This window comes from Miscanthus floridulus, chromosome 4 (genome assembly GCF_019320115.1).
Source record: "Miscanthus floridulus cultivar M001 chromosome 4, ASM1932011v1, whole genome shotgun sequence".
Taxonomy (NCBI): domain Eukaryota; kingdom Viridiplantae; phylum Streptophyta; class Magnoliopsida; order Poales; family Poaceae; genus Miscanthus; species Miscanthus floridulus.
This window is the reverse complement of record NC_089583.1, coordinates 109,761,766-109,775,691: the sequence shown is the minus strand read 5'-3', so window position 1 is coordinate 109,775,691 and position 13,926 is coordinate 109,761,766. Positions and strand designations below refer to the sequence as shown.

Genomic DNA, 13,926 nt, shown 5'->3' with positions numbered 1-13,926 from the left:
GTAAAGATATCTTTGTGTGCCAAATATATGTCGATGACATAATATTTGGTGGTACTAATCATACTTTTTGTGAAGAATTTAGTAGGATCATGACAAAGAAATTTGAGATGTCCATGATGGGTGAATTGAAGTTCTTCCTTGGATTTCAAATCAAGCAAGTGAAGGATGGAACTTTCATTAGTCAAACGAAGTATATCCATGATATGCTCAAAAGGTTTGACATGATGAATGCAAATCCTATCAAAACTCCCATGTCAACCAATGGACATCTTGATCTTAATAATGAAGGGAAAGCCGTAGATACAAAGGTATATCATTCCATGATTGGCTCTCTACTTTATTTATGCGCATCTAGGCCCGATATTATGCTTAGTATATGCATGTGTGCTAGATTTCAAGCTAACCCAGAAGAGTGTCACTTAGTGACCGTTAAAAGAATCTTAAGATATTTAGTACACACTCCTAACCTTGGCTTGTGGTATCCTAAGGGGGAGTAAGGGCTCTAAGTTCGATCTATTTGGGTATTCAAATTTCGATTGCGTCGGTTGCAAGGTAGATCGAAAAAGCACTTTGGGAACATGTCAATTTCTTGGATGATCCCTAGTGTCTTGGAGTTCTAAAAAGCAAAATTGTGTAGCTCTTTCAACCACCAAGGCCAAGTATATTGCAGTCGGTGCATGTTGTGCTCAACTACTTTGGATGAGGCAAACTCTTCATGATTTCGAATGTCATTTTACCAAAATCCCACTCTTGTATGATAATGAAAGTGCCATAAAGCTAGCAAACAATCCCATAAGCCTACTCAAGAACTAAGCACATAGACATCTGACATCATTTCTTAAGAGACCACGAAGCCAAAGGAGATATCAAAATTCACCATGTGAGCACCGAAAAGCAACTAGCCGATATCTTCACTAAGTCTCTCGATGAGTCAAGGTTTTGTGCTTTATGTAGTGAGCTAAATATACTTGATTCTCGTAACGTGGTTTGAACTATTGCACACCTTTGATTAATGAACTAGCATAGATAGGAGAAAAGAATTGCAAAGATTTAAATATTGTGATTCAAAATGTTTTATCAAAAGGCAACAAGTGCTCTATGATCATTGTTTATATTGATTATTTACCACTAATCATAGTGTACTTGAGATATGTATCCATATCCTATATATATTGAGTTATTTAACTATGGTTAATTCCCTGTTGTTTTGGGGAGTGCGGTTGTGCCCCGCTTGTCCCGCAGGAGTGCAGCGCCAGTGGTGGTGCCGCGTGTGGCAAGCAACAGTGCCGCACTTTGAATTCCACTCCTGAATTCGGTCCACAACAGCAGTTACCAAGGGGCCCATTTCCCCCTTATCATTTTTCTAGCCCTAGTGTAACTCCCTCTCTCTCCCTTTACCCTGACGCACTGCCCCGCCATCGCCGTGCCTCTATGTCATGCCCCGACGGTGCCGCACCGGCTGCTGGCCTTCTTTGTCATCACCAGCAGCTACTAGGGGCTCTTGGGCTGAGCCATTTCTTCTCTTTCCTCCCCAATCCATGAGCAAGTCAAGGTGAAACCCTATTCCATCCTGATCTATGCCATGGAGTTATTTCAATTAGAAAATAGTTTCTAATGAGTGCATGATTAGGGTAGACACAAGTTTGATGTACGAATTGAATCAAAACATAGATTCATGGGTAGAGCATCACCTATACCCGTGGTAGTGCCGCATGTTGAGTGCGGCAGTGCCATGCACAACAGCATGTTTATGCAATTCTAGGTGATATTCCATCGATGACTCTCTGTTTTAGTTGGATTTGTGCACTAGATTTATTTATATTTTAAACATGTAGCTACTTTACCTATATTGTAGACAACTCCATGTATTTATTAGGTCTGCTCCTTTTCGAGATTGTTTAGTGGATTAGAAGAATGGTTGAGAAATGGTCTGAACAGTTGAGAAGAAATAAATCATGGGAGAGCTGAAACACTAGGTGCAGCAGTGCCACCATTAAGGTGCGGCAGTGCCGCACCTTCTGACTAATTTGGATCAGGGTGCTTTCCTAACTCAAGATTTGAATCATCTCATCTATTCGGAGTGTTTCACATGTGTTCTTCTATACACTATCTATACAGTTTCTTATTTAGACCTATATTCTTTTGCATAGATGGCTTCCTGAAAGGATCTAAACAATGCCTAGAGGGCAGTGAATAGGAGTATCTAAAAATTTCTATGTAAACTCAAAGTCAAATATCAGTGACAGTTGGAAGTTCTGACTATTTGGGCCAGAACTTCTGGCAGCCAGAAGTTCCGACGCAAACAGCCGAGACTTCCGGCACCTACGTCAAATTCACTACAAGTGCTAAAATGAACTTTGAGTGAAAGATATCTTACAACCCCACTCTCTAGTGGTAAGGTGAAGTATTGGGGTTACTCCTTTGATGCCGGAAGGTCACCACTCTGTAGATTGAGTCCAAACCCTAATAGGAGAGTTGGAGAGGAAGACAAACTAACAAGAACAAATCACAACAACAACAAGCACATGGGATATAAGGATTTATCCCGAGGTTCGGTAACCCCACAAATGAGCTCCTACGTCCTTGTTTTTAAGGTGACCACCAAGGTTGGAGTCTCTTCCACCTCCATGCCTCTCAAAGCAACCACAAAGGTTACTTGAGCTTTTCACTAAGAAATCAAGGATAATACAAACATCCCAAGGCTCTTCTACAAGATGGAAACTCTTGGGCGATGCCTAGCCGACTAGGGTTCCAAGAACCTAAGAGTAATAGATGCAAATCCAACTAACTTGATGAAGAAATCAAGTGCTCAAGCTTGCTAAAGTGATTTTCTCACTCAATCCACTCTCCTTTCACTCAAAACCCTAGGGGAATCAAAGATTGGAGCAAAGGGGAGAGGAGAGGGGTGCCTTGAATGCTTGAGAGCTCTTTTGGATGAAGGTTGGTGAGTAATGAATGAGTGGTTCACGGTAAGAAGAGAGGAGAGAGTTATTTATACTCATAGTGAAATCCAACCGTTCGATCTGGGTTGGAAGTTCCGATGTAGATCGCCGGAACTTCTGGCCCTTCCATAAAACACTATTCAAGGCACAGTCAAAGGTGGTCAACACAGCTGGAGCTAGAACTTTTGGTGGAACTCTGAAACTTTTAGCAGTCGAGACTTCCGACATACGTTGGAACTCCCAACCCAGAGCCGAGCTAGGGGGCTAATTCCCAAAGCGCCGGGACTTTCGGATAGGAGCCAGAACTTCGGGCACCTAGAACTTCTGACTCCTGTTGGGACTTCCGATGAGCGAGCAAGCACAGGTGGGCTAACAGCTAAGTCCTCAAGTGCTGGAACTTTCGGCACCAAATGTCAGAACTTCTAACGGCCAGAACTTCCTGGCTCACGCCGGGACTTCCCACCACCAAAAGTCCAAGAACTATGTCTAAGTGTTCGTGAAAGTGATTTTGTGTCTCTCTTTTAATTTTATTTTTATGCTTGAGCACTCTATCTTCCTTAGACCAGCTAAACTTGCATCCCTCTTTATAGTATGGCATACCTAAACCCAAAACAAAATTAAAAATGCTTGAAGCGCGCTTTGGGTTCGTTCGCCTTTTGCACTTGAAGAATTAAGGGATGCCATTTCATCTTAAATCAACTCTTTGAAACTTTCAAGGGACTAAAGCTACAATATATCTTATTAAGATCTCATTAGTACCTAATTTGGATGCATCAATACACAAAAACCCACATAGGGGGCAAATGCACTTTTAATCTCCCCCTTTTTGGTAAATGATGATAACCAACTTAGGCTTTTATAAAAATGTAAGAATTTAAAGCTTTTGAACCCCAAAATTTATAGAGAGCTCCCCCTTAATATATGCATTGAATTTGAATTTCAATGATGATCATCAACACATCACTTGCATATATTAAGATAGAAACTCTCTCTAAATTTTGCAATCCGTGGGGTGCAATAAGTGTATGTGAACAAGTGAATATCCGTGAAAAAGGGAGATGCAATATGACATGTTATACAACAAGTAAAAAATGTGATGGCCAAGATCTCAAAGTAACAACTTAAAACAACACATGGCCATCCAAAATAGCATCCACCATTCACATGTAGAGACAAATAGATATGTAGATAAACATTGCTTGTCCTATGATCATCTATCACACAAATATAGTTGTCTATTCACATAGTGCCACCACATGACATAGTTCATACAAGCTAAAAGTTTTAAAGTCTCACAAGCTCTAAGTGACCAACTAACTTATTACAATAAGATCAAAGCCTAACTACTCCCTCTTTGTCAATAAGTGCCAAAAGGGATAGGCTACATGAAAGAAACGACTACTCATCGTAGTCCTCATCATCAGTCTTGGTCACCACCACCATCATCATCATCATCATCATCGTCATCGTCATCATCTTCCTCTCGGTACTCCTCTTCATCGACATCCATTTGCGACTTGCCATGGGCATGGGGCTGATCAGATGACTCTCCATAGTATTCCCTGCAAGCATCATCATAAAGCTTGAAAGTATCATGAAGTGGCTCCAAGGCCCAAGGCAGAGCAGAGGGAATGTCAAGCTTCTGCTCAATACGATGCATCCTCACTAGCATCTCTTGCTCACGCTCAGCACTAGCACAACAAGCTCCAAATATATACTTCATGAATAACTAGAACTTGCTGGGGGGATTACCACCAGAGGAGGAGGACTGAGGCTCCTCACTATGAGCATGACGAGAGCATGAAGCACATGGTGGAGAAGCTCATGAGGAGGAGCTCGAGACACCTTTGCCTTTGCCCTTAGCGAGGTCCGCTAATTCCCGTTTTACCTAGAGTGACGTCTTGTTGGACAGCTTGAGGACTTTGTGAGGGACATCAGAAGGGAAGTGAATGTCAAACACATGCTCAATGATATGCATGATGAATGGAGCATAGGGGTAGTGCTTTACCACATCCTCACTAGCGACGAAGATCTTATCCCAAATATAATGGCCGATGGGGAACTTGGTGAACTCATCTCCAAAGCAATCAAGGACAACCTATGAATCCTCATAGAGATTGGTAGAGTCACCTATCTTAGGATACACTGATCTAACGTAGGATGTTATTTAGCACATAGTAGTAGGGCTTCAACCAAATGGTCTTCCCATCAGCACGATGACCATCTAGTGCCGCACCTAGCTGTCATAGTATTTTTTATTGTGCGTAATCTATCATTTGCATTGTGGTTATATATCTGACACACAGTGTGCAGCACCCCATAGGAGCATGGATGTAGAGGGAGCCCCATCACTTTCACCAAAAAAAGTGTTAATCTTGGGTTCTAATGCTAACTTGAGAATTTGATTCTCCATTTACATAGTTAGGGGGAGGCTCTACACTCATGGCTCGAAGAAATCTTAGTTATATTCCATATCTTTTGTAAGCTCTAATTGGGTTGTCATCATTCGCCAAAAAGGGGGAGATTGAAAGTGCAATCAAGCCCTAATTATGGGTTTTTAGTGATAATGACTATTAGAGGACTAATGAGATTTATCGAGTTTATAAGCAGGGAATCTATAATCGAGGATATTATACAAGACGGAGGAGTCCCCAATTTCAAGTGTTGACGGCATCAACTCAAAAGGAGGTCTAAATTCTTTTATATTTTGAATTTGTGTTTAGAAAAAGCCGTACTATAAAGGGGGACACAATCCTCAAGCTAAATTTGCTACCAAGTGCTCTATATTTCACTTACAACCTCAGTTGCTCAGCCAAGACTAGCCAGCACTACATTCCTACCCTAGTTGTCTTGCCTAATACGGCAGTGCCGCACCCCAAAGATAGGCACTGCCGCTGAGCAGCACTACCGCACTTGAGCCACGGCACCACCGTGACTAAGTGGTCGTTGGGGGCTAGGGGTATTTATACCTTTTTCCATCCTCTCCAACGTCTCTCTCTTCTTTCTAAAAAACCGTTCAGTTCGAGCAGACACAGCAGAGTGCTCATCTCTCTCTCCTCCATTGGTGACCTTGAGCTCCCAAGCTTCTCCATTGATTTTCCCATCAATCCTTGAGAGAAAAAGGTTCCAAACTCGATTAGAGAGTAGATCCTTTGATTCCCCAACTCAAAAGAGCACTTGGTTCATGTTTTGGTGGGCGGTTGTGTTTGTTACTCGTGGAGCTTTACTCCTAGCAGGCTAGAGCATCGCCCATAGGAGCTTGCCAACTTGTTTGGCAGCCCCAGGAGGTTTGTAACCATCTCTTGAAGCTAGTAAACTCACCCCTCACCTCAGAGTTGAGTCTCTTGACTTGAGAACGAGGAAGGGCTTGCAAAGCCCTAAGCCTTAGTGGCTAACCTCAATAACGTGGACTTAGGTAAGCCTTGGTGGCGAGCTAAACCACGGGATAAATCCATGTGTCACCTTTTGCTTAAGTTACTTCACTTGCATTTCATATTATCAGTTGAGGTGATTTCTAGGGTATAACATTCAGCAAGGACCGACAGCGAGCGAGATAACAAAACTGGAGTGGACAAATAAACAAGAAGATAAATGGTGTGTTTGATTCCACAGACAGGTTTGCCTTTCCTAGCCTAGCCTTGCTATCATGAGCAAAGAAAAACTCGCCTGGCCAGGTATGCCTATTAGAGAGGAAAATATTGCCAGCACAGAAATCAAGATAGGCGAGGTCATCAAGAATCCAATACATCATGTCTAGTATACATGTACTGCACTAGCCAGTGCTTTTCTGATTTTTAGGGCATGTTTAGCAAGGCTCCAGCTCTGGCTCTAGCAACAACTTCTGTTGAGAAGCCAGAGGAACCATACCAAACACGCCAGAGGAACCATACCAAACACTCCAGGAGGATGAGCTATTTTCATATGAACACTATAGGAGCTAGACAATGACGGAGCTAGAAAAAAATTATAGCTGGGGCGAGTTATAACACGAAGATGATCGAAAAAACTTATGGCCCAAATCGCATCGTATTCACATACTACATTGCACGAATTATAGCGAAAAAGTTAGAATCACACAAATTATGGCAAAAAGGTGGATGAACAGCACAGGATGTTATCTCAAATTTGCGGAATAAATTGAGGTAACCGGCGGAGCTGCTGCCCCTGCTCTGCTGCTAACCTATCCACGGTCGCGGCCGGCCCCGGCGCCAAGTTCCTCTCCTCCTCCCTCCATCGCTCCTGGCGCGCCGGCGGGCAGACCAGCAGTGGGCCGCGCAGGCACCTGGCGGCGGCCAGCGAGTGGGGTGGCGGTGAGCCACGGCTGGCGGTGGTGGCCGGCGAGTGGGGTGGCAGCGAGACACGACTGGCGCCTAGCAGCGGGCGGCGGCATCCGCGTCGATGCGGAATTGGGGATTCGGGAAGCTGAGCGCGAGCGCCTGATGGTGTTGGTAGATTGAGGATTTGGGGAGCTAAATTGGGCTCTTGTTGGGCACTTGGGCTAATCTAAAGTGACAAAAAAGGCCCAGTTCCCACTGCCCCTGCAAAACGAACCGGTCATCGTCTTTTTCGCTACTCAGTGCTCGTGGCTCGCTCTCGCTCGGCGCCATGTTGCGGCGGCGCAGCCTCTGCTCGGCAGCTCAGCAGCCGAAGCTAAGGAAGAAGAGGGGGTCCGGGGGTCTGGGACGATGCCGTCGGTAGCTGGGGCGGCCGCCCCACCCCGCCGCTAGGGTGGCTCCGTCAGTGGAGCTAGAGTTGTTTTGAAGTTAAGGACCTGAGCCAAACGTGGCTTCTCCTCAAGTGCTTCGGTTCCTCCAGAGAAGCACTTAAGGAGGGGGCCTGCCAAATGAGACCTTAGTGACGCGGAGCAATGAAGCATGGGAATCGAAGTGTTTCTACGACCGAGAGTTTAAGTCCCTAAAAACTTCTTGAGCGCATGTGAATATACTGGGCTGAGGGAGTATTTCTGGAGTGTGAATGTATACCTAAACTATTTAGATTCAAGTCCTGGTCTCCTATTTAAATCTCTATTTTTCCTTAATTAAAAGAAAATGCCATCTAATTTATTCTAGATTGTTGAGTTTTTATTTATTAGTAAATATGTCGATGCATTGCAACGGAGCTCAATATATACAGGAATCGGACTTCGTATCATAGCCAGATGCAAGTTATTCCTAACTCGTATAAACACGGTCATACGAGATACTATGGGCGTGACCCAGTACGTATTGGAACCAGACCTGTATTTATCATTGTTAGATGCGAATTGTTCTAACTTATATGAGTATAAGTCATGAATTCGGGCCACGTATGAGACACGGAGAGTGTGGGAACAGTTTGGAAAGTAAAAGAAGTGGCACAAAAGGAACTCTTCACTAACCTTTTAGCGGAGGTGGACGAAAAAAATGATAGAGAAATTTTATCTCTTTAATATTAGGTATAGATTAATATTAGGTATATCTATATCTATATATGTCATGTAATCTTAAACCACGGGCCATTCTATCTAGACATGCAAGAAGTCCACGTCACCAGTTTACTATATCATGTATTTAATTTTTATCATTAGTATGTCACGCCATCCACTAGTACTAATTTATAATAGTTTATTCCTTTATATAAATATAATTTAGCCTAATTTTATTCTAATTCATACGTAATTTCTAGTAGATAGAGAAAGAGACAGAGATAGAGGAAGATAACAAATCAAACAAAAACGTTGAAAAAAGAACGATGGGCGGATGAAGCTCAAGTCACGGTTGGCTTGGGTACAACCGTATGGGCCTTAGAGAGCCTCAGCCCACTAGTTTCAGCGTTGTCGGTTCTGATTGCTGGAGGAAGAAGACCGAGGAAGTCCACCTGGGTCTTCGCGTCTTCTCCGGCGCCGTCACTGCCGCGGCCCGCGGCATCCATCTTCAGAAGGTTGGATTTGTCTCCACCGCGGGGCGCGGGCTCTTCTCTCCCCTCTGCCTCATATTCTGATTTGCGACTTTTTCCTTTTTTGCCGTCTCAAAGGTCACGAGCACGCGCTTACGCCGCCGCCTCGATTATTTCAGCTTCGGCCATCGTCGTCTTCTTTAGATGCCTCGCCATATGTGTACAACGACGATGGTGTCGACATGCACCCCGGTCACGGAGGAAGGCAGGCACGTGTTTGAGATCGTCGGCTACAGCAAGCACAGGGGAATGGGCCACGACGCCTTCATTAGGTCCGGCACTTTCTCCGTCGGTGGCCACGAGTGGGCTATTCGCTTCCGGGTGATGGGTACTCCTCCAGCTCTGGCAATGGGGATACAGATTTCATCTCAGTCTATCTTGAACTCTTGGACAAGGACGCCAAGGTGCGGGCGTCCTGCGACCTAAGCCTGGTCGTCCAGAACACCGGCTTGTCGACATCGGTGCACAAGACAGGGCCCAGGATATTTCAGTCAGGGTCAAAACAGTGGGTTTGCCCCGCAGACAAACGTGTTCATGAAGAGGAACGAGCTCAAGGTGTCAGGGTATCCTTCAGAACGATCGCCTCACGATCGAATGTGTTGTTACTGTCATAATGAAACCACAGGTAGCTACCACAAAATTCCTCAACAAAATCGACCTCCCACCATCCAACATCATAGAGAACCTAGGCAGCTTGTTGGAAACAGAGGAGGGTGCAGATGTCAGATTCAGTGTTGGAGGAGAGACCTTTGCAGCACACAGGCTTGTGCTTGCTATGCTGGTCACCGGTTTTCAAAGCAGAGCTCTATGGGACGATGATGGAGGGGAGGTCACAGCTTGTTACCATCCAAGACATGCAGTCTGCCGTGTTTAGAGCCCTGCTGCATTTTATCTATACTGATTCTTTTCCTGACATGGTTGATCACGAGGGAGATGCTATCATTGAAATGATCCGCCATTTGATCGTAGCTGCAGATAGGTATGATATGGATGGGCTCAAGTTGATATGTCAAAGCATCCTTTGTGAGAAACTGAATGTGATGACCGTGGCAACAACATTGGCTTTGGCTTATCAACATAACTGCGACATGCTTAAGGATGCTTGCCATGAGTTTCTCACAGCTTCAAATTCAAATGTGCTGGATATAGTGATAGCAACTCCAGGTTATAAGAATCTCAAGACAACCTGCCCTTCTGTGCTAGCAGATGCATTTGAGAAGGCGATGAAACGGCGTAAAACATAAGAAGCTCATCTCAAGTTGTATACCGGTGTTACTTATTAAACCATATAACAGCTTGTCAGCATCTGCTAGAGCATCAGCAGCTCATGATAATTTGAACACAGGGATGAGGATCCCAGTGTAATGAGAATCTAAGAATGGTTTAGTTAGTTTGCTCTAATCAGAGTTAGAAGTGAGAACTATCAAGTAACGACTATCAAGCTATATATTGTTCTTCGGGTACAGATTTTGGATTCTATCTGCGCACTTAAACTAAGATTACAAATAATACTATGATACATCACCCAATTGCTATGATAGACACATCATTCATTACAAAATAGCTTTATTAAGCATTAGGCCTGCATACTCGTGTGGTGGGTCATCATCAGGCATAAGAAATAGCTTTGACAATTCGTGTTTACTTTCTTAGTCATTATTTTTTTTCCATTTATATTCGCGGATAGCAGCTATCTAGAATCATGTGCACAATCTGGGAGGCTCATGTGGTTTAATATGTGCTCAAATTAAAAAAAATGGTTTGGAATTTCGTTTTAAGTAACAAATTAAACATATATTGAATTGTAAGAAATTATTATTTGGTCTGATTTTGGTGGTTCTGTTCTTTACCAACAGCTAGTTGGTTACCCATGAAACTCTGTTTATTAAGTTCAGTACTTAGGATCGTTCCACATTTGGTTTTATTGACTTCACTCGAGACCCATGTGAAATCACTGTGTAAGGATCGAGAGATATAATACTTTACTCGATTTGACACTATTTCTCTCTTCAGTGCCGTCAGATAAGACCATACTCAACATTTTTTTTAACCAGTGGTACTTATGAGTCTCAATATTTGTCATAAATATGGCATCTTACCTTTGGAGTTGTAGAGCATATAATTGAATTGCATAAAATTAATGTTACACAAGCTTTGTTGATGCTGACCGTTGACGAGGATGAATTAACAACTTATTTCGAAAAGTACATAAACTATTAGTTCTAGTGTCTGTGTTGTTGTACATCATAACTTGGTAAGAGATTTGTTCTTGAATTTGTATGATTTAAAGAGGGGGAGGGGGGCATATAAACACAAGTGGCTCTTGCGTTCCTATTTACCCTACCTATTAGTATGTTTCTATGCATTTTTCAATCATTCTAGGATACTGATCACCAGTCCATGAGTTGAAACATGGTTCTGATTAAATTTTGAGCTCGTCTTACTAACAATTTTAACTATTATAATATAATACAAACTTACATGATTTGATTTGTAATTAAATCTACTATCCATTTATCATAAATTTATAAAAACATGACCAATATAATATAAAATAAATAAATGGTCAAAGTACATTTCGAAGGACCTTGTCATGTCAAGATATGTCCTACAAAAGAGAATGGAGGGAGTAGCACAAATGGAAAATAGTGTTGCGTAGCTTCTAGTTTTAGTTTCTTTCAACCATAAATAGTTTATAAATAACACCAAACAGACCTGGACATTTGTAAGTGAAAGTACTCTGGTTACGAAGGCTGCTAGCTCATTTTCGAGTGTACTACATAGCGAAAGTACGGTGGTCATTAATACGGAGGAGGATCCTTCGAGGCTCCAGCTGAGTCGTATGGCTTTTCTTGTATATGTTGCTTGCTATTTGTTCAAGTTCGGGCTGTGTTCCTCTCATCCTCTGTCTGTCCCAGTGAAGTGGCAGCGCGAAGACTAAGGCCCATGGTCCTAATAACGGCCCCTTAAGGCCTTGTTCGGGATGTGCATGTATTTATCTCAATTGATATATATATTGAAGTGGATTAGAGTGAAATTCATCTAAATTCCTTCACATTTCATTCTAATACATATGAATTAAAATTAATACACATGTATCAAACAAGACCTAAACAGATACGGGGAGATCCACTTAAGAATCTGGTCCCTTTTTCAGCGCCAGCGAGTTGTGGGACTCTCGTTGTGCGCTGATTCATTGCTAAGGCTAGCCGCGAATAAATCTAGAAAACCATCGCTGCTGACCAGTCGGATGGAATCCTCACGCAGAACCCCCCCCCCACCACCACCCCCACCCCATCCGCGCTGGTACGTAGGTGGCCCCCTCCGCGCTCGTACGTAGTTGGCTCCACACGCTTCGTTTCGGCCCAGCGGCCAAGAAACAAAGGTACATGAGGTTTTCTTTTTTTATTTCTCTTTTCCTCTTTCTTTTTCTTTCCTTTCTTCTGTTTTTTCTCTTTTATTTTTTGTTTTGTTCTATTATTCTTGTCATTTTTTATTTTATTCTTTTATTCTTTCTTATTTTTCTTTCTTTTCTTCTATTTTTTCCCTTTACTTTCTTTTTTTCTTTTTTCTTTTTTTCTTTTTCGGTGGTCTTATATTAATCTTTTTGTTCCAAGTTCTATTTTTATTTTTTATTATATGTTTTCCTTTTATTTTTTCTTTTCTTTCTGTCGGGTTCATAAACCCGAGGTTTCTCGTGGACCTGCTTCCTAGTAAAAGCTCGGCCCAGCAGACGACGTTATGAACGACACGCAAACTTCTGGGCCGGTCCAAAAACCTAAACGATAGGCCAGAAGAGCGATCTCCGACCGGAAGGCCTAGCCAAGGAGAGGACCGACACTCGCTTCTGACTCTGGCTCGTCTCTCCGACCGGAAAGCCTAGCCAAGGAGGAACGACGCTCGCTTCCGACTCCGACCCGCCTCTCCGACCAAAAGGCCTGGCCAAGGAAGACCGACGCTCGCCTCCGACTCCGGCCCGCCTCTCCGACTAGAAGGCCTAGCCAACTCACCTCCGACTCCGGTGCTCGGTTCCGACCCCAGCCACCTCTCCGACCGGAAGGCCTGGCCAAAGAGGAACAGCGCTCGCTTCCGACTCCGGCCCGCCTCTCCGACCGAAAGGTCTGGTCGAGAAGGGACGATGCTCGCCTCCGACTCCGACTCGCTTCTCCAACCGAAAATACACCAAACCTTTGCTTACAGCTCTTCTCCAACCGAGAGGTCGGAGTCGACTGGGGAACCACCGATCGGGGACGCCCGCTCGATGAAAACCCAGGAAACGGACAGAGCAAGTAAGATAGGGCGCTCCAGTCAAACCCAATATCAAAGACCGTACCCTACACACCTGCAGGACGGTACTGTCGGACCATGTTAGAAGGGTACTTTATATCCTTCCAGACATGTCAGAACACCAACAGTGTTATGGGCGCCGACATTTATCCTACAGTGTGGTAGGCGCCGACATCGGCCATACTAGAAGATCACGATGGAGCCTATCACATGCATCCAGACATCAACAGTATTGTGGGCGCCGACAAACCGCCTTGTACCCGACGGCGTGGGCAACAAGACTAGGTAGTACACACACTCTCTTTCTCTAACTACTCTTTCTCTTGTAAAGTCATACTCTTCATCTATAAAAGGGGATGCACTCTCTCTAAAAAGACGACGGATCGATTCACAGACGATTCAACCACCAGGGGATCGATTCACAAACAATTTGAACAACCTACGATTCGAACGATTCCAACAGAGCACACGCTCAAATACTTACCGCACGTAATAGCTCACGTCTCTCTTGGCCCTTCGGTCCAGAGTCCGACCAGACCTCTTGCACCCCACATCTTACTCCCTCTCGTTTGTAACCCCATAGCAAACTTCGAGCGTCTGGGCTCAGGAATAAAGTCACCGACCGACTCACACTGGACATAGGGCACATTACCTGAACCAGTATAAACCTTGTGTCATTGAGTGCTAGGCAATATCCGATCACAATGTATGACAAAACTACAAATATTTATGTGTTGGTCACTTTCTACACCGACACTTTCAT

At 43.8% G+C, this 13,926-nt stretch overlaps 1 pseudogene; it reads left to right on the top strand.

Moving 5' to 3' along the window:
- The first annotated feature begins 8,762 nt into the window (after positions 1-8,762).
- LOC136552570 (BTB/POZ and MATH domain-containing protein 1-like) lies at positions 8,763-10,347 on the top strand (annotated as a pseudogene).
- The last annotated feature ends 3,579 nt before the right edge of the window (positions 10,348-13,926 follow it).